The sequence below is a fragment of the Triturus cristatus genome, chromosome 2_2, assembly GCF_964204655.1.
Source record: "Triturus cristatus chromosome 2_2, aTriCri1.1, whole genome shotgun sequence".
NCBI lineage: Eukaryota > Metazoa > Chordata > Amphibia > Caudata > Salamandridae > Triturus > Triturus cristatus.
In genome coordinates, this window is record NC_140582.1 from 331,554,808 (window position 1) to 331,580,972 (window position 26,165).

Genomic DNA, 26,165 nt, shown 5'->3' on the forward strand with positions numbered 1-26,165 from the left:
ATGTCTGATGCGTGTTATTTTCCTTGGGAGGAGATGGACGTGGCTTTGTTTTACCTGTAGCTATATTGTGTTTCAGGACTGCACATTCATTTACGTAGTGGCCTGGCTTCTTGCAATAATTACAGTTCCCTTTAACTGGTGTCGCGCTACTTTTGTTCGTGTTTGTGTTTGCCGATGCCGATTGGGCCACCAGCATCTTCATCTTTGTGTCTTTCATGCGTCTCTTTTCCTGCTCGTGTTCTTCTCTAATTCTGTTCTGGTGATATTGTAACATTTGTAACATTTGTGAAGGGCTGTTTGCTTGCCAAGTACTCTCAACCTTCAGTACCCTATACTTAATCTCGGGTAGGGAATTTTCTACTAGTTTGCTCACGAAAAGATGGGGATATGATTCGCTACCGGGCTTAAGGCCACTATTGATAGTAAAACATTTCTCAAACCTAGAGTAAAAATCGCTTGTGTCCTCGTCTGATTTCTGCTTACAGGCTGAAATAGCATCCCAGTCTTCCTTTTTAGTAACTAATAATCTAGGCAAAACTTGTACAAGGAGTTCAGGTAATTCTTTAGCTCGGGGATCCAGACCAACCCCCGGGGCTCTGGCTGCATCCTCTCTTTCCAACACATCCCAGCTAATCTTTTTCTCTCCCACCTCCCAGTCCTTTTCTTTAAGCTTCTCGTAAATACCAGCAGGCAATAGTACTTTCAATAATTTTAGAATGTCAGCATATGTATACTCTCCTAAGCGGAGAATGTCTTTTAGTTCTCGGTGAAAACCCCCCGGGTCTTTATCATGGGAGGGCAACATCTTTTTCATTTCCAGTATCTCTAATTTCGACAAGGGGGTGTAGACATACACCTGTTGTAGCACATTGTTTGTATCTTTTACAGGATGAACCTCTCGTAGGGGGTTCAGCTTGTCGTATAACTGTCGCCTATCATGGGGTGGAGCGGGAAGCAGGGACCTAGTCACGAATTCTATATATTTGTGTCGCTGATCTAGGATGACATTAATCAATTCAGTACCCATGTTCGTCCACCTATCTAGTACTATGTCGTCCAGCAACTTATACAATAGACCGGGATCAGAATATTGACTCTCATACAACGTAATCAAATGTTGGACCATGTAAACACCAGCTATGCGCTGTTCGTTTGGTGGGAGGCTCAAGAACCTTTGGGCTACTATATCATTATTATATGTATCATATTGGGACACCCACAGGGTGGCTGACCGTGCTAATTCTTTTTCGGTCGGGGTGAGGGGCTGGTCGTTACCTATCCATCTATTCAGGGCCTTTTCGGTAGTTTGGAATAAACTTTCAAGGGAATATCTTTCTTTTATAGCCGTTCCCTGTTTACGGTAATTGAGGCCCTTGGGCCTCTCGAACCGTCGGGCATGGCCCACGTATAGTACTTTGTCTTTGTCCCCGGCTTCGTCATCAGAGGATGACTCAGCCTTTCCGTCCGGTCCTGCTTGGTGTGAGGCTATTATTGCCTTTCGGATTTTGGTCAACATGCTGTCTGTCTGTCCTGATTTATCATGCTGACCGGCATCTATGTGATCACTCCAACCTATATAACAAGGGTGTACGTCCCCGTCACCTTCGTCTTTTTCCCTGATCAGACAGTTAATTAGGAAACGAAGGATATAGTTCTTAACAATTACTTTTCGGTTTTGTGTGGCCTCTGCTATGCACTCAGGACCCTCCCCTGTTCTTATGAAATTGTACATTTTCTTTAGGTGTTTATCCATATCTGGTAATTTTTCCAAATATGCGACTGCTTGTCTAAGTCTCAGTGAAATCACGAGCATATTGCTCTTTCCTGGATCTGGATCGTATATACATTCGGAGATGTCTACTTTTACAGTCGGCCCCCCTCCTGATGCTGTCCCGGATCCCTCCCCGCCGTCCTCGAGCTCCTGGAGTTGGGCCTGTGTTGGGGGTGCAGGGAAAGATCCGTCTAGGTATGCTGGTGGGGATTCCTCTAGGTAGGTGGTAACAAACGCTTCGGATGCTGTTGGTCTTATTTTTCGGGGTACTTGCGGTGGCACTCTAACGGGTCTTTCTACTGGGGCCACTCTTGCTAGTTCCTCTGAAAGGACGGGATAAATACCAGCAACGACAGTAATTCTTTCTCTTTCAGCCTGTTCTCTTTTGACCCGCTCCCCTTCCTCCTGTAACTTCTTTTCTTTGGCTTTTTCAGACTCCTGTCTACTTCTCTCTGCTTTGTGGAACTCTTTCTCTGTTCTTCTATGTGACTCCTTGCGCCAAAACTCAATGGCATCCTTCTGAGCAGGTCTACATTTTCTCTTCCATAGCTCTTCCTCTACCTTCATAATGCATTCCGCATCCCACGTTCCCGTGATAGGCCATCTATACTGTGTCTCTAAATCCTTCGTGTAATCCACCCATAGCTCTAAAAACAACACGGCATCTAAACCATGTTTACAGTACATGAAATGTCCAGGTGTGTCTCTAGGCGGAATGTTAACTGATTCCTCTAATACACCTTTCCTAGTACCTATTTTACGCAGTTTCGAAAACAACGGCATGTTGAAATGTAACCAAAAAAAAAATCACAATGAAACAATCTTACATACAAACCTGACACATTCAAACCTAACTGAACCTGACTAAGACAATAACATTCATACAGTTGAATCGGTGCACCTGAATACTTGAATACTTGAATGACTCTATGCATGCACTTGTACACTTGAATACTTGAAAACTCTATGCACTGGAATACAGCACAACCATACCGGTCTCACAAGTGAGACACGTCTTTACCGTGTTCATTAAATGAACCCGTCTTTATGCAACCCCCATGAAACTCACCGGGAAGCAGAACTTGAAGGCCTCGGACACTCGACGCTGCGCATGCGCGGGAATGGCGTATCTTTGGCGGATCTCTAGAAACCTCGGACACAGCTCTCTCGCAGGGTGGGCTCTGGGTCGGGACGATCCGTAATCCTCACAGCCTCGTATGGATGCCTGGTCGCAGTCCGTCTCCTCCGTTGGCCTGAGGGAGTTGGCGGGAAAACCCGCGACGTGTACACTTGAAGTCCGTCATGGCTGTAGAAGGGGGCAAAACTGGACCTTCATCTCCGGCGCGTGGGGAAGGGGATTCGTCCCTGTTCGGGCGCCATAATAATGTCGTAGATAAAGTATTACGCACTCATAATTTCTATAGGTATCAATAGGATCATGCATAAAGCAAGAGGCTGAGTCCGTGGTATCAGGTTCAAAAAGGGCTTTATTCCAATAACTCGAGTTATAGGGAGAATGGTTCCATCACCACTAGGGATCAGGAAGGGTCTTCTGCAACTTTATTCACAGAGTACAGTATATATACATTCAATATTATACGTAAGCAGGAGCGCTTCAGGCAGAGCAAGAGAGAATGAGATAAGAGCATGTGGGCGTGTAAGTAGGCGTGAAGGTGGGTGTCCATGTGGGCGTCCACTTGATGAGTCATAGGTGAGTGTCATAGGTGGGTGGGTACCTGGAGGGGGTTGCGTGATCAGCTGGAACTTTACTGGAACTTTGCCTTACTTGTGCTCAACTCGAGCATGACGTGTAACTGACGTGTAACTGGGGGAAGGTTGCTGTGCAGCCGGGGAGTCTGGAAGAGAGGCCTTCAGTGTCAGGACGACCAGCACATCTTGTATTATCTGATATCTAAAGTCCGGAGCAGGAACTGATCTGTGACATAGGTTGCCCATCACCAAGAGCCGATGTGGCTTCTATTTCTTTATTCACTGCGTGGGCCTTACATGGGGGCTATGGGTTTTTCACTGACGTGAGCTTTGCAATCACTGAAAGGGAGACAGAAAGGCTAGGCTCTATCCTTTGCAGGCGGGTTTTGTTTATTCCTCCTTTTCCAGGCAGGAATGTGATTCAGTAGGAGTAAGCAGATAACCGTGCTCAATACTATCTCGGCACCCCGGACTGGGTCCCTTTGGCTGAGGCCCAAGTGTGCGAGGCCAAGGATACGCAGCTGCAGCTCTCAGAGCGTCTGAGGCCTGAAACCTCTTTTTGGGCTGAGCCACAAAATGGGCTTTCATGAAAATGGCACGAGTGCAGGAAAACATGATGCAAAACGTGTAGGCCTCAGTGCAGATTTGTCGTTTCTCTCATGGGAGACTTGATGGCAGGCCACGTTATAGCATAGGCATCATGGTTGACAGGCCATGGAGGGAAAATGCATGGCGTACATGCATGTACACGAAACGTTGGGGAACACATAGGGGACACATAGGCCTTGTCATAATCTTTATTTTCTCACTCGGATGAGAAGTAAATGGTAACAAATCAAAATCAACAGAAACTGGAGCATGATCCACAATTAAAATGGATCCAATCTCAGAGTGGGAAACCTGTTGAGACAAGGATTTACTAAAAAAGAGGTAATCTATTCGAGATTGTGAGTGATGGGAGGGGGAATAAAAGCTGTATTCTCGAGATTCAGGATTACAAAGTCTCTAAATGTCAACTAGGGATTTACGGCTTATGGTAGAAGTAAATTGGGAATGCATCTTATTGTTGGAAAATGTAACTGAAAAGTGTTTGTCCAAAATGGGATTAAAGATCTGGCTACAATCGCCACCAAAAATAATATACTCATCTTCAAGCAAAAGGAGTTGCTCAGAAATATGAGTCCAAAAAACATTATCTACTGTAACTGGAGCATAGACGTTGAAAAGGACTAAAGGTATTTCATTTAAGAGGAGCCTAACTATTAACCAACGACCTTCTGAATCACATTCCTGATGGGAGACTGACACCTGGTATTTTTTATGACATAGAATAGAGACGCCATTTTTCTTACCTAAAGCTTGGGAAGAAAAAACATTACCTAACCAACACCGCTTCAATTTAGACGCTTCAGCATCAGATAAGTATTTTTCTTGAATTAGTGCGATGTCAGTCTTCAATTTAGCTAAATGGTATAATACCCATTGCCTTTTTATAGGATTGTTTAATCCTTTAACATTCCATGTAACTACTCTAAAAGTAACAAATCAAAATCAATTTGAACAGTTAGTATGCAAACAATGAGTATGCTAAAAACATTATCGAATAAGTGATACAAAGTAAAATGAGAATATAACCAAATAACTGTAACATGAACCGTTGTTATGCAGGTACTAAAAAAACTAAGTTCATTACGTAAAGAAAGGTAGAGAATAGGATGATAATGAGAGAAATAGAAGAAAATCCAGATTGGGAAAAAGATAGAGAGAGAAATGAAAAAACTATCACCGATTATGAAGAGGAAAAGGGAAAAAAGAAGAAGAGAGGTAAAAAAGGCAAAGAAAAGAAGGGAAAAGAAAGAAGCATAGGGAGGAATAAAACACAGAACAGGGATATAAAACAAGTCAAACAACATATGATGATGAATAAAAATGTCAAAAAGACATACCACAAGAAGACAATGAAGATGGGGAAGGAGGAACCACATAGGGACGGTAACACACCGGACGGAAGAATCCAAGAGGGCGCAGCAAAGGGAAAACCGTCTCCAGGCATTAAACAGAAAAAGTCATACAACCAAGGATCACAGGACCGCACCTGATAAAAAGAAAGGGAAAACATTTTGTTTTGCAGGCGCTCTAGTCTCCGGCCCACCGGCACTATTTAAATGCGCGCTGCGCGTTCGCACAGCGGACGAGTGCAGCGGGCGCACCGCTGGCGCGCCGAAGGCGCGCCTAAGGCAAGCCCGTCTGCGACCGTCCGCGGCTCGTCGGTGGCCGGGGCCAGCCATGCTGCTCCTTGCAGGATCGATGGTCCTGAACTCCAGTCCTTCTCGAGCGAGTGGCTCAAACAGCTGCGGGGGTTGTGTTGTAACTCTCCGACTCTCCCCAACCTTAACGGGGCTCAAGATTATGTGTGTGGGGCGTGTGGCTTTCATCTTGAGTTGGGGTCTACTGGCCCGACTAAAACTCCTAGCGCTTCTACCATTTCTGCGGCGCTGCTTAACGTACGCTCTTTGAAAAAGCATTACTTAGAGGTGTTCGAGCTCCTGGATGATAATTCTCTGGACTTTCTTTTTGTAACGGAGACTTGGCTCGACAACTCCTCCGATCCGATAGTATCTATGGCTATCCCGGCGGGGTATAAAATAAGCAGGTTAGACCGGACGACAGGGAGAGGAGGGGGGTTGGCTATCATTTTCAAAGAGAAGTGGGAGCTGGTTAAGTGTATTCTCAGCACGTGGGGCGGCTGTGAAGTCTTGGATTTCAGTATCCGCTGCTCTGCCCATTTTTCACTTGGTGTCTCTTTGATCTATCGCGCGCCGGGTGTGGCTCATGCTTTCCTTCAGGCTTGTGTGGAGGCGGTTTCTGTGAGAGCCCTGCGGTTTTCCCACTATGTGATTCTAGGCGACCTCAATATTCACCTCGACCAAATGAAGTCAAGGGACACGCTTGAGCTTCTAGATATCTGTCAATTAGCACAGCTCTCTCAATGGGTCGATCAGGCTACTCATTTGGGGGGCCACACTCTTGATCCTATCTTTTCTAATCTTCCGATTTCAATCAAAGCTCCGCTTCTGGTTTCGTGGTCAGATCATTTTTTTCATTTATTTTTCATGGGCAGTATCTGTTCCCAGTGCTAGACCAATGGTCGATCATAAACCGGCACTTAAGAAGATTGATCCCATCCTTTTTGCCAGGGCACTGGAGGACAATAGGCAGTCTCTGCCACAGGACTTGGATCGGTGCCTTGTTGCCTTCTCCACCTGGCTCCAGGGGGCCTTGACTGCTATTGCCTCTCCGACCTCTTTTAGGCGGACAAGGGATTCTCCCTCTAAACCTTGGTTCACCGAGGAGCTGCGTCGCCTTAAGCAGGGTTGCAAGAAATTGGAGCGCTTTTGGCACCTCAGCAACTACTGCTCGGCAGATAAGGCACGGCTCAGGCAGGGCCAGAAAACTTATTACAAAGCTATCGCCTCAGCTAAAAGGGCGTTCTTTGCTACTCTGATTGACCAGGCCCAGAATAACTCTAAGGAGATTTTCTCCATTGTCCAGAGTTTTATGTCCCCTCCAGCGCAGAGTAGCATTCTACCGGCGACTGTAGATTGGTGTGAGACGCTATCCACATTTTTCCTGGACAAGATTCTTAAGATACAAGGCAGCTTCGCATGCCCGGCTGTCTCCGATGGGTCCACCGCTTTACTGGACTCTTCGGCCTCTGCTCCTGTGGCTTTGTCCTCCACTTACTCCTTGTCCAATTTTGCCCCGGCTGATTTGTCCTGCACACTGAGAATCTTGCAAGGGCTGAAGTCCGGTTCTCCGGATGACCCGTGCTCTGCAAGACTCTTGGCCTCTGTGGCAGAGTCGGTGAATGTGGAAGTTAACCACATCATTAACTTGTCTTTGCGGGAAGCCAGCGTTCCTAGTGGTTGGAAGCAGGCCAAAATCCTCCCTCTCCTGAAGAAACCCACTCTCGATCCCTCGACTCCGGGGAATTATAGGCCAATCTCTCTCCTCCCTAGTCTCTCTAAGGTTTGTGAGAAGATTGTGAATAGACAGTTGTCGGAGTTTGTCGAGAGTGCGGGACTTCTTCACCCAGCCCAATCAGGCTTCCGCCCCTCCTTTAGCACGGAAGGTGCTCTCTTGGAAGTGTCAGAAGCAATCCGGGAGTGTCTCGACGCCGGCGGGAAGGCAGCCCTTGTGCTGCTCGACCTGTCGGCTGCCTTTGACACGGTCCCTCACTCACTGCTGTTAGATAGACTGAAGGAGGTTGGGGTGTCGGGCTCGGTCTGGGGCTGGATTAAGTCCTTTTTGGAGGGCCGGCTCCAACAAGTTTGGATACCCCCGGTGGCCTCGTCACCACAACGAGTGGGCACGGGGGTTCCTCAGGGTTCCTCCCTTAGCCCCCTCCTTTTCAATATCTATCTTACCCCTCTGGTCTTTTTGGCGGAAGGTCTGGGGGCCAAGGTGATTGCCTATGCCGACGACACACAACTACTGTTCACTTGGGATAAGCAGGGGACCTCGGTGGCCCTCGTGCAGAGTTGCCTTTCCTCGGTCTTTGAGTGGCTGGCGACGGCCCAATTAAAATGTAACGAGGACAAATCCGAGGTTCTTATGTTAGGTGACTTCTCCTCTGGGTTCAGAGAGTCGATTTGGCCTGCCGATTTCCCCCCGCCTGTGTCTTTCAGTCAGACCGTGAAGAACCTAGGAGTCTTTTTTTACTGTAATATCTCCTTCTCCAGTCAAGTTAAACGTCTGACGGGCTGTTGTTTTGGCCTCCTCCGTATTCTGAGAAGATTCCTTCCGCTTCTCCCACAAGCGGCCAGGGAATCGGTGGTTCGGGCGCTTATTCTGTCCCGTTTGGACTATGTCAATGCGCTCTATGCAGGGATTCCAGCCTATGCTCTTAATAAGCTACAAGTGATTCAGAATGCGGCTGTCAGACTGCTGGGTGGGCTGGGTCCCAGAGAGAGTGTTCACGTCTACCGTCGCTCCCTTCACTGGCTCCCGGTCAAGGCACGCGTGGCATTCAAATCTCTCACCATCGCCCATCGGGCACTGCACGGGCAAGGCCCTGGTTATTTGCAGAAACGCTTTGCCTTCTATGTTCCGGGGAGATCCTTGTGCTCCGCATCCCTCGGGTTGATGAAGATTCCTGGTTTCCAGCGCCATCGGATGGGGGGCACGTCCCTGTCCTTGTTGGCAGCCCGCGCTTGGAATGCGCTTCCCCTTTCTCTCCGCATTGTTGAAGACTTTGGAGTCTTTAAAAAACTTCTAAAAACGCACCTTTTCACCTAAGGCTCGGTTATGCTGTTATGCTCTTCCCTTGGCCGCGCCGGGACACTCCTCGGAGTATCTGTGCGCGTAATAAGTGTAATTAACATAACATAACATTAAGAGGAATTCTTATACCGCAACCAGATACAACAGGAGAAGGAGGTATAAAACAATTAACTGCACATATGGAAGGGACAAACAAGATAATTATAAATGGGGAATGTCCATAGAATCATTTCTGCAAGAGTTCAGGAAATGTTGAAGAAGTGCAGGATCTTCATAGTTGGTCGTTTTATTATTGTAGGTTACTTTGAAGAGACAAGGATGGAAAAGCTCGTAACGTGCATTCAGGGTACGGAGAGTCGGTCTCATGTCCAAAAACTGTTTCCGGCGATCTGCAGTGGCTTTAGTGTAGTCTTGCCCAAAAAAAAAATTTGAACCATTCCAGGTAAGTTTCCCCTTCTGTTTGGCTGCTTGGATAAAATCTGTGTATTCAAGGCAATAAAGGATAACACCTCTAGGTTTCGTTGACGATGAAGAAAAGTTGGATGAGGTGGGCCCAAACGATGAGCCCTCTGAATATTCAATGGAGGAGAACTGGGTAGACCAAGGAGAGATGGCAAAAAGGATTGAAATAAAGGTATAGGATTAGGAGTCTCGAGACCTTCCGCCAGACCGTAAATTGCGGTTCTCCATATTTTCAACTTGTTGTTTAAGATTCTGTATTTCTCTGTGTATGGCTGGGACTTGGTCCGAGACTACCTGCACTGAGGTCATTCTTCTCTCAAGATCCGCAACTTGTTGCTCAGTATGAGACCAACTATCTTCAAGACTTTGAAGGCGTGCATTTGTTTCGGCCATGTATGGTTTAAGCGAGCAAATCTCTTCTAGTAGAAGTTCCATAGATATGGAAGAGGAGGAGTTAGTGGGGGAAGGAGGATTTGCCTTAACTCGCTTTCCTGAAGTGGAAGGTATTTTAGAATTAGGTTTTGGAACCTGGACGCGTGACGGTAGAAGAGGAGCCTTTTATCCCCGCTGAGTAGGTAAGTGTTTCATCCATGTTGTCCTGTAAAACACTAAAGGGGTTGCTATCCTCAGGCGACATGCAGTTAGTGTTCATTTGTTGCGCATTACTGCGATTGGAGAAAGCCATTATATCAAAGAATATGAGCAAAGGAAAGAACTGAAGCCTGTATGTAGGTCCGTAAATGGCATTCAAAAGAATATTGAAGTTAAATTGAGGAAAGATAAATAGCCACCTAATACATGCCAAGGATAAGTTCAATGACTGAGAAGAAGAATAAACATTGTTATGTAAATCCAGTGAACATGGTATAGGAGAATGACTTGGCATTTAACTCCATGGGAAGACTTAAAATGGCGTCCAAGAGAATAAGTTACACTCTCTGAGGGAATATTTTGCTTCAGTTCCTAAGAGCTTTAAACATATGTAGCAGTCCATAAAAGTATGAGCTAGATGAGAAACGGGGTATTTTACCGGCAATTAGGAGATTGGCACTTCAATGCAAAACCTCTGACAGAGAGTTCAGCGGGAAGCGATAAATATGCAAAATGTCCGCCGCTGCCGTTATCTACCACTCAAAAAACATCGGATACGCTCACCCCGCGCCTCCGCAATGCTCCAAATCTGTGCAGGTGAGGTTCCGCTGCTCGAGGAAGCAGTCCGCACATCCACTCTGAGAGCCCAGAGGGGGCCCGTCGCTCTATTCTCTCCCGGAGCTCCTCAGAGCGGCGGCCATTCCCTCCGGCTCCTAAGCCATGCCCCTCGTTGTTTGCTATTCTTGAACACTTAAATTGGCTTACCTTTCATAGCCAATAGAAATGGCGGGGGACCTAAGGGATGGAAGTGCTATTAAAAAGCAAAAAACAAAAGAAAAACTGAGGCGAAGATGGTGGGCTTGTCTCTGTCCCTCAGGCTATGGAGTCTCTCTTTAATGTCCATTACTGCTGTCCAAGTGCGCTTATGGAGTGGAAAGAGAGCTGGGAATCTGAGACCAGTGCATTGATTCCCACATATTCTTGTATTTCAGTCATAACCCTGGCTTCAGTGATTTTACCATTATAAGAGGGAGAGTGGACAGTGGATGAAAATTGATTGGATTATTGGGGTCGAAATTACTTCTTATCATAAAATGGAAAGGATAAAAGCTTGTTGGCAATGGTCAGGATAAATGCCTCTTTGTCGAAAAACATGATTTAACATTTCTATTGATTACTGTCTACAATTTAAAATTGCCTTTCAGGTGTGCTGCTGGAAGAATACCTATCTGCCAGCCCCAGGCCTCATTGAATAACATCACTTGGTAATAGAAGAGCAAAGTTGGAAAATTGGCGATCACAACTGAGAGATCCATCGGCTATGTTTTTACGGGTATGTTACATTTTCTTGACAAAAATGTTTGCTAGATATTTGCATTAATTGGTGGACCCTGCTCCAGGGCTAATCCCACCGAGGCATGGTGACCCGTCATGCCTGCCGGTCAAATTCTCTGTGGATAGAGCTGGCCAGAAGGCTATGCTTTCTTATACTTGAGTTTCTTCAGGCAATATTTGCGTTACCTGGCTAAAAATATTTAACTTAGAAAATAAGAAATGTAGAAGACCAAGAAGACTCAGGAAAAGCTCAACTTTTTATGTTCACCTTTTTAGGGGAAAACCATATATAAAAAATCAGAATTTTAATGCAGAGGTAGGAGCTTTTTTAAATTCAATTTAGGCCACTCGTCGTCCATACTATATTCTGTTTGATGCACTTGCACCGCTCCCATGAATCAGTCTGAGGATACTGACTTAATTTTTAGCCTCCAATTTCAAATTCCTTCACATTTAAAGAACGTTTAAAAATGTATACCTTTAAGTTTTTGCTTCTTCATGTAAAAACACTTCATTACTCTATTAACATTCTTTAATTTTCTTAGCAGTCGCGCACCCCCTGGGTAGACTTTGCAGTCCCTCAGAGGTCCCTGATCACAGATTAAGAACCCACTGCTCTGTGGTACCGAGGGCAAGGCTACTGTGCACAGGTCGAGCTCTCCTGTCACTGCAGGCATAGTTGCTCTGAATAGACATGCGCTCCTCTCAGGGAGCAGTCAGAAGTCCTTATCTGTGGGTATTCCAGGCAATGAATCAAGGATATATTATAAAATCCAAGAAATGCACTGAAAACATTATTGTTAAAGATTCAAAAAACTAAAAACGAATGAAATTCTCCAGGAGCAGTTAGTTAAAGTACCATCCCATCCAATGCACTGCATGTGACCTTACAATTGATAACGGAGATGTAACCGTTGGGCCCAAAACACAAAGACTGGTGTATGAGTAAGTGTGACAGGCTCTCATACTATTTCTAGCTTACTCATGAATTACAGGAATAATACAAGAGTGAATCACAGCCAAATCTTTACAAACAGGGCCAGTCCGTCTAAAGTGCAAGCTGTGTAAAATAGGTCAATATGAATACTATACGGCCTGAAAACGCACAACTATATCTCTAGTGCAGACTCTAGATTGGCTCAAATTGGAAATCCAGATCAAAACTGATAACTCGTGGCATCTGAAGGTCTAGCCACAAACAAATACTAAACTACTTATCAAATGCTTCAAGGTTGTTAAAATACAGAGAAACCTGCATGTTGTTGTTGTCTGAATGTGCAACCTAACATCAAATTTCCTCTGCTGCTCGTGTGCACATATACACATTGAAACATTCTAACTCAATCAATCAGGATTTGTGAAGTGTGGCTAATCACCGGTGAGGGTATCCAGGAGCTGAGAGTACTCTTGCAGAGAGCTCAGTTGAACATCCATGGCTTGAGTCCTTTTCTGATTTCTAGCAGAGATGATGTGGTCCAGAGGTGGAGAGGGAGGTCGTTCCAGGAAAGCAGCCTACAGGCTTAGTCCAGAAGGAGTGTAAAGCAGCTTGTTTTACCAGAATACAATCTTAACGTATAGATTAAATGAAAAAGAACCACACAAGGTATTTATAAAAATATGTATTTATTATATAATACTCTCTAACATGTTTAGATATCTCCTACCCGGAGATAAACGCAATGCACACAATACTTTGCATTGAAATCAAGTAAATAGCACAGAATAAACAGTGGACCCCAGGGGTGGACCAAACCATATACTGAGAAAGTGGTATAAGACCCATGACTCAGGTCAAGACAGTGTCGAGAGGACATAGAAGTGCTGGAGACCCAAGGAACCACCCAAGGTGAGTAGATGGGGACCCCACGGAGAGTGTGTGAAGTGTGGGAACGTGACCATGTTCTCCGTACAAATCAAGGTGTAAGTCACAGTTAGAATTTTAAAGATTATGGACCCTTACCAGTGGACCTGAAGAAACCCCATGAAAGACAGAAGGTTGGAGAGCCACCCCACCCGTGGATACCCTAGTACCCATGTTACCTACACAAGGGAAGCCGGGTGTTTAGGTGTGAAGTGGTGTTGGAAACTGCCGTCGAACCCAATGGAGGACTTCAGGAAAGTGCAGCTGCTGGAGAGGGAGAAAGTGCCTGGTGGAATCTAAAGGTGGATTCAGGATGAGAGTTACCTGCAAGCAGCGGGGACAGAGCCTATGTCACTCAGGAGTGACCAGGAGATCTGGAAGATGAATGCCCACTGATGTCAGGTGTTGCAGAAGAGTTGACGGTGACCTTCACTCTGCAGCTGTGAGGACCAGGCGATGCTGAGGAAGACCAGGAGCCATGCATGAGCTGTCCCACGTCGGACGTCGTGTGCTGAAGGCTCGATGTCCTTCAGAAGCAACAACAAGCCTTGACAACTGCAACCAGCGTGGATGTCAAAGAAGGTGCAATGTTGGGACAAGCAAGGTCCAGGGGACTCATCACAAGCAGGGGAGTCAAGGCAGACCCGAAGCAATCAGGGGAGCCTAAAAGAAACAAAGGTGACCCTCAACAGGACCTACAGGCCGGAGGCACTGGAGTCGCAAGAGGACCTCGAGCAGCTCACCAAAAGATGCAGACCACGGTGCAAGCAATGCGGTTTGGACTAAGATTCTGGTCACTGGAGATGCTTGACGTTGGGGCTACTTGGAGCCCGAGGATCTTGGTGGAAGGTAAGCCAACAGCAAGTCAACGCGGTGCACAGGGGTTCGGTTCCTGTGGCTCCCATGAGTGATACTGGCCTCAAACTTGGTGAGAGGGTAGGGCAGGCCTCGAGAGCTGTGGAGAACTACCACCTGTGTTGTTGAACCTTTCGGAGTCCGTAGGAGCTCAGAATTAGCAGACCAGTCAGCATGGTTGCAGTGCCTGCAGATGCAGGGAAGTGACTCCTTTACTTTAAAGGAGATTCCTTCAAGTGTCTTGGATGCCCACACGCCTTGGATGGTTCCTGTAGGGTACACAGGCACAGACGATGCAGCAGAATGAAAGGGGGATGAAGTCAAGCCCAAACGAAGTCCAGCGAAGTCCAGAGTGCCCTGACGGTAGGAGTTGAAGTGGTGTCTGAATTGAATTGTGTTCCATGATAAATCTAGGGACCCACCCATAGGCAAGCCCTTAAGTACCCTAAGGAAAGGGTTGGGACGATTCAGGGGACTCTCCAAGGGGAGGGTTTGGACAGGGAGGAGGTTACTCCCATGTCCTTTGTCCAATTTTGTGCCAGAGCAGAAGTCAACTGCTCCCAGAGCTGATTTGAGCTGGACTATGCACGGGAATACCAAATGTGCCCCTCATGCAGACTCAGTGGCGCTGACAAGGGCACCCACCCATCCCCAAAACACTAAATCCTGTCTGGGAGATGGTCACACCTCCCTGTGACAGGATACCTATTGTTCTGCCTTCCCTTGCGCGTGCTTGGCTCATGTTGTGCTGTCCAGGTCTAGGAGACTGGTACCGGGAGCACTGAGAGCCTAATGGAGGGTTCTTCCAGTGCTTGGAATCATACCTCCCACACCGTTTATGGTTTGGGGGTATGATTCCAACATGTTTGATACCAAACATGATAGGATTGTCATCGCGTAATTATATGGTGCCCTTCTATGTAGTATATGGCTGCTTCACTTACAACCCAGGAGAACGGACTCTGTAGGCTGTAGGGGTGTCCTGCTCATGCAGGGGCACCTTCACACTTAGAACCAAGCACCCTGCCTTCAGGATTGCAAAGCCTGCTATAGGGGTGACTTAAAGGTTTTAAATGCAGTGACCCTAGATATAGGAAACCTACATCTTTAGTAAGTGGTGTTAGCACTAGCTTGCACAGGCTGCAATGACAGGCCTGTAGTTCCATTTTGAATGGTCTCTCATGGGTGGCATAATGCATGCTTCAGCCCATGGGGGACTTCTGGGGTACCTATGCCCTGAGTATCTTAGTACCATATACTAGGTACTGATAAGGGTACCCCAGTATCCAATCTGGGATGTACCCAAGTACTGAACATAACAATTTAAGGGAGAAGCAGATAGACTGGGGACCTGATTAGCAGGATGCCAGTCAGACTAGTCAATAACAGCTTAGCACCGGGCAAAAAGTGGGGGTAACCATAAAAGCAGATTCTACTTTCCTACAGTATTGAACAGGGTTGGGCGGAGGGACCAACCTTGAGGGACGCTGCAGAGGGTGTCCTTGGGTTCTGAGGTGAAGGGCGGAAGGCAGGTTCTCTGTGTTCTACCTGATAGAAATGAGGCGATTCACTTGAGGGTGTCTCCTTGGATTCTAATGTTGGGAAGTCTTTTGATCAAGGTGTGGTGTGATACAGTGTGGAACACTGCTGAGAGATCGCGGAGGATCAAGGCAGCTGTTTTTCCTTTGTCTGTTGCTGCAATCAGGGCTGTTTCGGTGCTGTGGTTGGTCTGGAATCCAGATTGGGAAGTGTCTAGAAGATTTTTGTTCTCCAGCTATTCTGTAAGTTGGCAGTTGATGGTCTTCTTGAGGACCTAGGGAGGAAAGGGGAGCAGAGTGATAGGACGGTAGTCTTTGAGTTTGTACTATTAATTATTCTGGCTATGTACTACTCTTATACCAGTTTGTTTTCCTAACACCAATGGCTGCTTCTTTCTGCTTATATTCTACTGTTCACATCATGTACTTTCAACTAGTCTTGTCCATGCACTCTGATATGTTTTCTTTGTAGGCACTCTGATTGTAAGTTCATATCTAGCCCTTGCAGCTTAACATAAATAGTAGTAGTAATAACTTTATTCAGTTGAAATAACCATCAAAGTATACACAGTAAAACGTAAGGACAAAAGCACCAACATGTAATACATAAAAAACTAATACATATGACTAATTTAAAAAATCTGTGCATCAAGATATAGCATCATTCTAATATCCGTGTTACAATTACAGCTGAGCAATATCTCTTAAAAACTCACTAGGTCATTTCATATAATAGATAACATTCCTCCAGGCAGTAGAATATAATAAAAAAGCTCACCATTTTTTTTTGCAAAATACAGCAAGTACTAAGGTGCAAAATATTTAAAGTAGATGTTGCTTGTAATACAGACAGTAAAAGCAAATAAAATCAAATAGCTAGGGGTTTGTGGTTCTTCTTTGCCTTAGACTTAATTGATAGTGTGTATGAAATAGGCTTCCTAAACTTTTTTTTACAGATAATGTCCGAAAATATACATTATAAGCTGTGCAACAGTGCATATTGCAAAATAACAAGTGTGCAACATTAATTTCAATGAAAAGAGCTTATCAGATTAGAAAACACATCAGTCAATAACGTTTAAAATTTTCAGTCTCTTAAACCACACTGCTTGTAAAAATGTACTTACAGCTAACCAGTTGCGGCATATAAAATGATACTCTCTACAGACAAACTATATATGTTTCTCAGCTTCGTTGCACAAACCGCATGCAGGGCAGGTTTTGAGACCTTGATCCGTACACCATTTACTTGCAAAGGACTGCAGTGGTAGAATTTCATAGCAGAATTTTATGAACAAATTCTTAGTTGAATCTAGGAATTCTTCAAACATTGGGTGTTGCTTGCTGGCTAGAAATGTAGTTATTGCAGATCCACTAGAGCCATTCACAACATAGCGGTCATGAATATAAGCCCAATATCTCATTTTTAACAGGTTGCTATCATTTTTTGTAATAGTTTTGGGATCATCCCACTGGTTTCGCATTCCGAGTTTAAAAAATTCAACTAGAGAGAAATTTAACCTATGGGATATCCCTGGATCCTGGCAGACTTAGTAGCTCTATCAGTGAATCTTGAAAAACTCCAAGTTCAGGTGCAATCCAGAGTCATATCCAATTTACCAGACTTTTTAAGACAGCCAGGTCAGAAACTCTTTTTATCCCAACATCAAAATACATAGGTGTTAGTGGTGAGCTGGAAGTTTCCTAATAAAGTTATTCTTAGCAATCGTCAATGGGTGTAATTTGCCGTAACCCCATATCTCCGTCCCGTAAAGAGTGGCTCCCTGTGCGGCTGCACGGTAAGTTTCTACAGCAGGAGAAATTATACTTGACGTCGTTTGGAAAAAGAACCTTAAAATAGCATTAGATCTACGTTCAATCGTTAATGTAGATTTTTTCAATTGATTAGACTAACTCAAATTATCCATGAGCCTTCCACCTAAGTAGTCAAAATTTTGCACTCTGTCAAGAGCCTCACTACCTACGTGGATACTACGACAGCCCTTCATAGTCTTTTCAAACACCATGAACATGGTTTTATTTACGTTCAATTCTAAGCCTGTTGATATTCAAATATTTTAAAACGCATCAATTAAAATTTGGAGACCCATAGGTGATTTAGATATAAGAAGTGAATCATCTGCAAAAAGTAAAATTGGTATCTTATTATTCAGAGTCGGAGAGTCATTTCTACAAATTTCTAGGGCTTCCACAAAGTCATTGATATACAGTGAAAACAGAGTAAGTGCCAGAACGCAGCCCTGGTGAACTCCTCTCTCAATTTGAATGCGATCCGTTAACTCACATTTGGGGCCCCTACGGACTTGAGCAAAATTATTTACATGCAATTTATTTATTAAGTCAACTAAGTTTATTGGGAACCCCATATTTGTCAAGGCTTGCCAGAGGGTAGTACGCCAAATGAGACTGAATGCTGCTCTGAGGTCAATGAAAGCCACATAGAGTTTTTGTTTCTGAAGTAAAACATATTTCCAGTATAAAACCACAAATCAAAAAATCTGATAAGTTGTGCTGATTTTGGCTTAAAACCTGCCTGGAGGGGAGATAAAATTTAATTAGAGTTTACCCAATCGAGGAGTCTCACAAAAATGTGTTTAGAATTTTTTGGGGGGCATTTTCAATGAGGCTAATAGGCCTATAATTTGGAGGCTCCCCCGCATCACCTTTTTTAATGTTTTGCTATAATTTCTGCCCCGAGCTAGGAGTCTGGTACCTTACCACCAGCAGCTATATCATTTGACAACATATTTAAATATACAGCCCAGATCGAAGGTTCCAATTTGTACAGGTCTCCTGGAATGTTGTCCGAGCCAGGGGCTTTTGAAGATTTTAGCGAGTTGATCGCCCTAGTTGTTTCTTCCAGGCTGAAAACAGCATCAGGAGCGGGAAGGTCTAAAACTACAGATGCTTCAAAAGTGCTAGTGCATTTAAAATCCTGGAAACTAGCTGAAGCATAAAGAGCGGAAAAATGTGCCACCTATTTATCCGGGGGAATGTTATAGTGATGTGAGTTGGGATTTTCCAGCTTAGTTTGGGCAACAAGGTGCCAAAATAATCTAATGTTGTTATTTTTACTGGCGTCCAAAATATCTTGTCACAAAATGTTATCCTAGGTCTTCTTTGCTTTAATTAGAGTAGATTTGTTTATGGCTCTTCCTCCTTAATGTTGGCACAATTATCCTCTACTATAGCCTTCCGCAAGGCTAATTTTGCTGTTTTACAAGCATGCAAAAACAACAGTTGATGGACAGAATGCAGGAACATTTCATATATTTACCCCAGTACAGAGATCTGGGCCTAAATCCATCGTTTTTTTGCTTACCATGCCATTCCAGTTTGAACCCAGCCATATGCAAATCAGTCTTGACCCTGTGCCTCATGGGAACAGTCCAGCCCGAACTGCCAAGCCAGGTCCTACCTGGACTGGAAACAAGCATTCTAGGACCGGTTTCAGGGTTTCACCCACCTTCAGCCAGGATAGCTTGATTCCAGTGGCATGGAGAGCACAGGACCCACGTCTGGGCATACCAGTCCCACTCAGGGTGACAAATGCAAAAACAACAGTTGATGGACAGAATGTAGAACAATGTCATACATTCACCCCAGTACAGAGATCTGGGCCTAAATCCATCGTCTTTTTGCTCCCCATGCCATTACAGTTTGAATTCCGCCATATGCAAATCAGTCTTGACCCTGCGCCCAATGGGAACAGTCCAGCCCGAACTGCCAGGCCAGGTCCTCCCTCAACTGGAAACAAGCCTCCTAGGACCAGTTTCGGGGTTTCATCCCTCATCAGTCAGAATAACTTTACTCCAGTGACATGGAGATTACTGGACCCACGTCTGGGCATACCCGTCTCACTCGGGGTGACAAATGCAAAAAAAACAATTGATGGACAGAATGCAGGACAATGTCATACATTCACCTCACTACAGCGATCTGGTACTAAATCCATAGTTTTTTTGTTCCCCATTCAATTCCAGTTTGAACTCGGCCATATGCAAATCAGTCTTGACTCTGTGCCCAATGGGAACAGCCCAGCCCAAACTGCCAGGCCAGGTCCTCCCTGGACTGGAAACAAGCATCCTGGGACCATTTCGGGGTTTCATCCCTCATCAGCCAGGATAGCTTGACTCCAGTGGTATGGAGAGCATGGGACCCACTTCTGGGCATACCCGTCAAACTCGGGGTGACAAATGCATAAAGAACAATTGATGGACAGAATGCAGAACAATGTCATACATTCACCCCAGTACAGAGATCTGTGTTAAATCCATCATTCTTTTGCTCACCATGCCACCCCAGTTTAGACCTGGCCATATGCAAATCAGTCTTGACCCTGCGCCCAATGGGAACAGTCCATGCCTGAACTGCCAGGCCAGATCCTCCCTGGATCGGAAACAAGCATCCTAGGACCGGCTTTGGGGTTTCACCCCTCATCAGCCAGGATAGCTTGACTCCAGTGGTATGGAGAGCACGGGACCCACTTCTGGGCATACCTGTCCCACTTAGGGTGACAAATTCAAAAACAACAGTTGATGGACAGAATGCAGAACAATGGCATACATTCACCCCAGTACAGAGATCTGGGTCTAAATCCATTGTTTTTTTGCTCCCCATGCCATTTCAGTTTGTAACCAGCCATATGCAAATCAGTCTTGACCCTGTGCCTCATGGTAACAGTCCAGCCTGAACTGCCAGGCCAGGTCCTCCCTGGACTGGAAACAAGCATCCTAGGACCGGTTTCGGGGTTTAACCCCTCATCAGCCAGGATAGTTTGACTCCAGTGGAATGGAGAGCAAAAGGACAATTGATGGACAGAATACATTCACCCCAGTACAGAGATCTGGGCCTACATCCATGGGTCTTTGCTCTCCATGTCATTCGAGTTTTAAACCAGCCATATGCAAATCAGTCTTAACCCTGCGTCCAATGGGAACAGTCGAGCCCAAACTGCCAGGCCAGGTCCTCACTGATCTGGAAACAAGCATCCTAGGACCGATTTCTGGGTTTCACCCCTCTTCAGCCAGGATAGCTTGACTCCAGAGGCATGGAGAGCAGGGGATGCAAGTCTGGGCATACCCGTCCCATTCGGGGTGACAAATGCAAAAAGATCAATTGATGGACAGAATGCAGAATAATGTCATACATTCACCCCAGTACAGAGATCTGGGACTTAATCCACTGTGTTTTTGCTCCCTATACCATTCCAGTTTGAACCCAGCCATATGCAAATCAGTCTTGACCCTGCGCTCAATGAGAACAGTCAAGCCCACACTGCCAGGCAAGGTCCTCCCTGGACTGGAAACACGCATCCTGGGACTGGTTTCGGGGATTAACCCCTCATCAGCCAAAATAGCTTGACTCCAGTGGCATGGAGAGTATGGGACCCACTTCTGGGTATCCCGTCCCACTCGGGGTTACAACTGCAAAAAGAACAATTGATGGACAGAATGCAGAACAATGTCATACATTCACCCCAGTAGAGCGATCTGGGCTTAAATCCATCGTTTTTTTGTTCCCCATGCCATTCCAGTTTGAATTCCGCCATATGCAAATCAGTCTTGACCCTGCGCCCAATGGGAACATTCCAGCCTGAACTGCCAGGCCAGGTCCTCCCTGGTCTGGAAACAAGCATCCTAGGACCGGTTTTGGGGTTTCATCCCTCATCAGCCAGGATAGCTTGACTCCAATGGCATGGAGAGCACAGAACCCACGTCTGGGCATACCTGCCCCACTCGGGTGACTAATGCAAAAAGAACAATTGGTGGACAGAATGCAGAACAATGTCATACATTCACCCCAGTACAGAGATCTGTGTTAAATCCATCATTCTTTTGCTCACCATGCCTCCCCAGTTTAGACCTGGCCATATGCAAATAAGTCTTGACCCTGCACCCAATGTGAACAGTCCATGCCCGAACTGCCAGGCCAGGTCCTCCCTGGACTGGAAATAAGCATCCTAGGACCGGTTTTGGGGTTTCACCCCTCATCAGCCAGGATTGCTTGACTCCAGTGGTATGGAGAGCACGGGACCCACTTCTGGGCATACCCGTCCCACTCGGGGTGACAAATGCATAAAGAACAATTGATGGACAGAATCCAGAACAATGTCATACATTCACCCCAGTACAGAGATCTGGGCCTAAATCTATCATTTGTTTTGCTCCCCATGCCATTCCAGTTTGAAACCAGCCATATGGAAATCAGTCTAGACCCTGCGCCAAATGGGAACAGTCCATACCCGAACTGCCAGGCCAGGTCCTCCCTGGACTGGAAACAAGCATCCTAGGACCGGTTTTGGGGTTTCATCCCTCATCAGCCAGGATAGCTTGACTCCAGTGGCATGGAGAGCACAGAACCCACGTCTGGGCATACCTGCCCCACTTGGGGTGACAAATGCAAAAAGAACAATTGATGGACAGAATGAAGAACAATGTCATACATTCACCCCAGTACAGAGATCACGGCCTAAATCCATAATTTCTTTGCTCCCCATTCCATTCCAGTTTGTAATACATAGAACTGGCCTGCTCTCAATCCTGCCCCGTAGTGCTCCAACAAGGCATACACCAAGTTTTCCTACTCTCTCCCGCTTTCTCAAACCATATGTATGGAACCACTTATCTCAGCCTTCAAATACTCAAACACCCCTTACCACTTGTATACTGATGACACTCAGATCTATCTGAAAAAGTCCCTCCTCGACAGACATTAAAATCATTGTCTAGGCTCTATCCCAGGTGACAAACACAATAAGATGATGGACAGGTTGCTTAAACTTTTTAACCACTCACAGATCTGGGTTTACTCCATTGTTGGTTTGCTCACTATGCCACCCCAGTTTGGACCCAGCCATTAAGAAATCAGTTTTGACCCCGTTCCACATGGTAACAGTCCATCCCAAACTGCCAGGCCAGGTCCTCCCTTGACCGGAAACAAGCATCCTGAGACTGGTTTCGGGGTTTCAGCCCTCATCAGCCAGGCTAGCTTGAATCCAGTAGCATAGCGAGCATGAAACCCACATCTGAGCATATCCTTGGCCACTTAGGGCAAACATAGCAAACACAACAAGATGATGGACGGAGTTATGAAACTTTTCAACCACTCAACCCCAGTCACAGATCTGGGTTTAATCCATTGCTCTTTTGCTCACTATGCCACCCCAGTTTGGACCCAGCCTTACGCGGTCCATATCGTTATTAAAGGCTGACCGATCGCTGAGGACTGATGCTGTGGGTGACTTAAATCTGGTGTTGGGCTAAGTAGTCCCTATCATTATCAAAGGTCAGATTTAAGTCACCCCCCAGCATCAGCGATTGGTCAGGCGAATTGGTCAGCTCCTCCACAGCCCATTTTAGGCAGCTTCCTGTCTGTCATTAGGAACGTACACCATGCCTAATGTAAAGTTCTGTGAGCCTATCAAGAATGCATAGGCCAGCAGTAGACCCCTGATTTTGGCCTGCTTGGGACCCACTTTCCTTGGATAGGCTTTAGAAATAAGAATAGCCACCCAGCGGATCTTATAGAAAGGAGTGAGAAGAACTGTTGGGGAACGCTCTAGATCTGAGCCTGTGAGTGTCACCGGGCAGAAGATGGGTTTCCTGAAGGAGACATCTATGGGCCTGAGTTTTCCAAGTATGAGAGGCTAGTGCATCTCTTAATAGGGTTTATAAGACCCTTTACATTAAGAGTGAGAATCTTAAGGTCTGGGGCCATCAGGGAATTATTAGGCCAGAGCCTGTGGCAGAGCCACCAGGTAAGAATGGGTCCTGGGTGTGTGGGATGTTGGTAGTGGTCATAAGGGGGTACCAGGGGTACCGCCTAATTGTATATGTGCAATGGGGTCCATATCTAGGGAGGCCCGGCAGAGGGAGAAAACTGAACACCCCACTATCAAACAAACTAACAAATAAAAAAGATAGTTTGATTTGTCAATGTCCTGGGTAGGAGCCCCCGTGGAAGGTGAAGAACAGTAGGAGGAAAGTGGTCATCTCACCCCGCCCTCGCCAGGCCCACCGTCCATCCAAAAAGACAGGAAAATAGGAAGGGAGACAGGCAGACACCAAGCATGAAAACAGAGGAGCACAGCAGGGATCAGGTACGTGCAGGATCAGGTGAATCATCAGTGAGATATGCCAATATTGCCTGTCGCACCTTGGCCATCGTCTCCGGGTCCAGTCGTAGTTGAGCAAAGGAGTGCTTAATGGATCTCTGTTTGCTGGCCATGCGATCCATGTGTTCCCCTCCCTCTTAAGGTGACCACTCCGGGGGTTCTGCTGATATGTTCAGTAACTTCGAATTGATGTATTTTCCCATCTATGGGCAGGAATGCCCTGCGTTTTTGAAGGGTAGATACAGACAAGTCCTGATACTAAGTCGACTTATGTACATGAAACTGTATCAGGACTTTATCTCAGGCCAGCTGGAGGATGTGTTCCTTCAATGGAAAGTCATGGACACACATGAGGATGTTAGTAGGAGGTGCTGGTGCAGGCCTCTTGGGTCTCGCGCGGTGAGTGCGATCCAGTTTGATTTCGAAATCGGGAGGTGCTGCCAGTATCGCACAGAACAGATCCCCTACAAAGGAGGCAATCTCCGAGCCTCCCGCCCCCGAGGAGATCCCCCGCATGCGAATGTTGTTGCGACGCGAGCAATTTTCCAGATCCTTGGTGTGAGCCTGTAGGTCCAGGTGCCGATCACAAAGACGTCTCCGGTTGAAGCTGTTCAATCTCTTCATCTCGGCTTGTGTCATGCGCTTCAAGTGAGTACACCCTGTCGCCCAGGGCGTTTATGTCTCTGCGCACATCCTTGAGTTTCTGAGAGAGCTCTCTTTTCATTGACTGAAGGTCTTCCCGGAGAGAGGCAAATAGGGCTTCCTTAAAGGAGCAAGTGAGAGGGGTCTCGGTGCCGCAATGATCCGAGGACATTGTCGCCTCAGGGGTTAGTGAAGAATCTTCAACATTGGCGCTTGGGGTCTTGAAAAGCAAGTCCCTTACCGAGTGATCCTCTTGCCCCTTACTCCCGGCCATCTTCTGGGAGGCATCAGGATATTAAAGCAATGAGAGTTTGTATTGGTGGTGTAGAGCGAGGCCCCACGTCTGTAGCCAGAGAGGCACTTGATCCGGCCACCAGCACAAATAGGACAAGGGGGTGGGAGCCAGTGCCCCAATGCTCTCCGGTGGCCATATCTGGACTATCCCCTGCGTGTGTCTCCAGATCACCACCTTGCACTAGAAAATCCCAGAGAGGAAGTGCCGGCTCAAGAAGGAATGCAGAGAAGTCCACTGACCTGCACTCCAGAGCAGTTCGACCACCACAGGGGCAGCGCAGCCAGATAGCCGGAGGGTCCACCCCCCCCAGCCAAACCAGTATCATAGGCCCAAACCATCCAAGCAGGTCCGCGTGGCATGTAATGCCAGTCCAGTGTCTCGACCACACCAATGCTCACATGAGGGAGGGAGGTCGTGGACAAGGCGGCACCGAAGCCTGTCGGGAAGTTGCATAGATGGGGGCAATGAGCCGCTGCAGCCGCCGCCTCATGGATCTTACCCCGTCGCTGATGTCTCCAATCCAGGCCAGGGAGACAAAGAGGGAGCCCAAAGACCCACTGCATAGACATCAGGCACAGTGGGCTTGCTATGAAGCCATCGTCTGTCACCCCAGCAGCTCCGGCGAGGCCGCTTCTGGGATGCAATGGCGGGGGGGCAGCATCCTGCACAGCAGCACAATAGTCCAGTCTGGAGCCCCGGACCAGAGCAGCTCCCAGTGCCCAGGTCCGTAGGCACCTCCACGCCTCCCACAGTTGTCGTCCTCCACCTCTAGGTACCTCCATGGGGGTCCAGAGTGCCACACCGGGGATTACCAGGAAGGCCTCTGAGTCTTGAGGTTTGGTCCTGTGATCGGCATCCCTCAATGCCCGCAGAGCTTCAGCAGGCCACTCCGGAGGCGGTGGGAGCCTCCCCACACGGCAAATCCACCACAGAGCTCCAGTCAGGGCTGGGGGTCTGCCAATCGGCCCAGGCGAGTCGGCTCAGTGCGGCAGCACCTTGACCACACCCAGGGCGGGATCACTCAATGTCTTTAGTAGGCCAGCCACACCATGCAGCGTCCAGGCAGGGCCTCTCAAAGTGCAACTACCACTGCTTCTTGGGGTGAGCGTGCCCCAAATCACCATCTAGACATTCCCAGCAGGGCACCTGGCCAGCAGCTTTGTTAGACAGGTCTCCAGTCCCAGCTATGCTATTCTTAGGCATGTGGGCCTAAGCTTTCGAGACAGAGAGACGGAGAGATACTTCTCACCCAAACGCCACCTAGGCCACGCCCCTTTTGTTTCTAGAGCCAAGTGTACCACTGGCTAGCCTCTCCCTGAATTTGCTGCCCTGCCCAAGTCTATCAATTGCTGTCCCTAGGGTTGCCACCTTTCTCAGAGAAAAATACCAATACCGGCCATTTGTTCATGTTTTAGATTCTGTACGGGGTAAGATATAATACTTAAATAGAAATGTATAAAATTGTGTCTGCATTCATTTTAAAGTTTGCTTTTATGTCCATGTTTACTTAAATTATCAGTCAGGGATCATTTTGGCAACTCTATAGCACCTCTTATATGTTATTTCATCTTGTATATGCTATTTTAGCTATTTTTGATAGGGGGAAAATTTATCTAATTTGTGTACCAGCTTTGACATTAAAATACTGGTCATGCCAGTAAAAGAAAAATGGCCTGGTGACATCC

At 46.6% G+C, this 26,165-nt stretch overlaps 1 long non-coding RNA gene across 1 annotated transcript in view; it reads left to right on the top strand.

Moving 5' to 3' along the window:
- The window catches only part of LOC146862215 (uncharacterized), a 252,049-nt gene that overhangs the window by 202,437 nt on the left and 23,447 nt on the right, over positions 1–26,165 (top strand). Inside the window, exon 3 of the long non-coding RNA XR_014978394.1 lies at positions 11,023–11,150. This is a non-coding gene — a long non-coding RNA (uncharacterized LOC146862215). The remainder of the gene's footprint in view (positions 1–11,022; positions 11,151–26,165) is intronic.